Source organism: Sinocyclocheilus anshuiensis, unplaced genomic scaffold, assembly GCF_001515605.1.
Source record: "Sinocyclocheilus anshuiensis isolate Anshui unplaced genomic scaffold, SAMN03320099.WGS_v1.1 scaffold2725, whole genome shotgun sequence".
Lineage (NCBI taxonomy): Eukaryota > Metazoa > Chordata > Actinopteri > Cypriniformes > Cyprinidae > Sinocyclocheilus > Sinocyclocheilus anshuiensis.
Window position 1 is genome coordinate 69,411 of NW_015549721.1, and position 381 is coordinate 69,791.

Sequence of the window (381 nt, forward strand, 5' to 3'; positions counted from 1 at the left end):
AAAATTAACCTTTCATTCCCACTAAGTTATTGCTAATGACACGAGCTTCCATTTAACATCAAACATCAGGTATTTTGCATACTCATTAATAGTCTTATCTACTAAAAGGAAAAGTTATAAGGCAAAGATTAAAATATCGATGGTTTCAATAACACATCAAACAGAAAGCATATTATTTGGGAGTATATTGCTCCGATACTTTAAATTATTTTAAATGATTGTCTTTTAAAATCGTCATGCAAGGTTCTGTTTCTTTTGTTGTAAGAGAAAAGAATGCGGGTCAGTTGGGTTTCAGAAGGGCAGGAAGCAGGTGGTCAAGAGTCACGTGATAGTCAAGTATAGATCCAGTGTTTGCAGGCCTGAGGGCGTCAGTTAATTTAC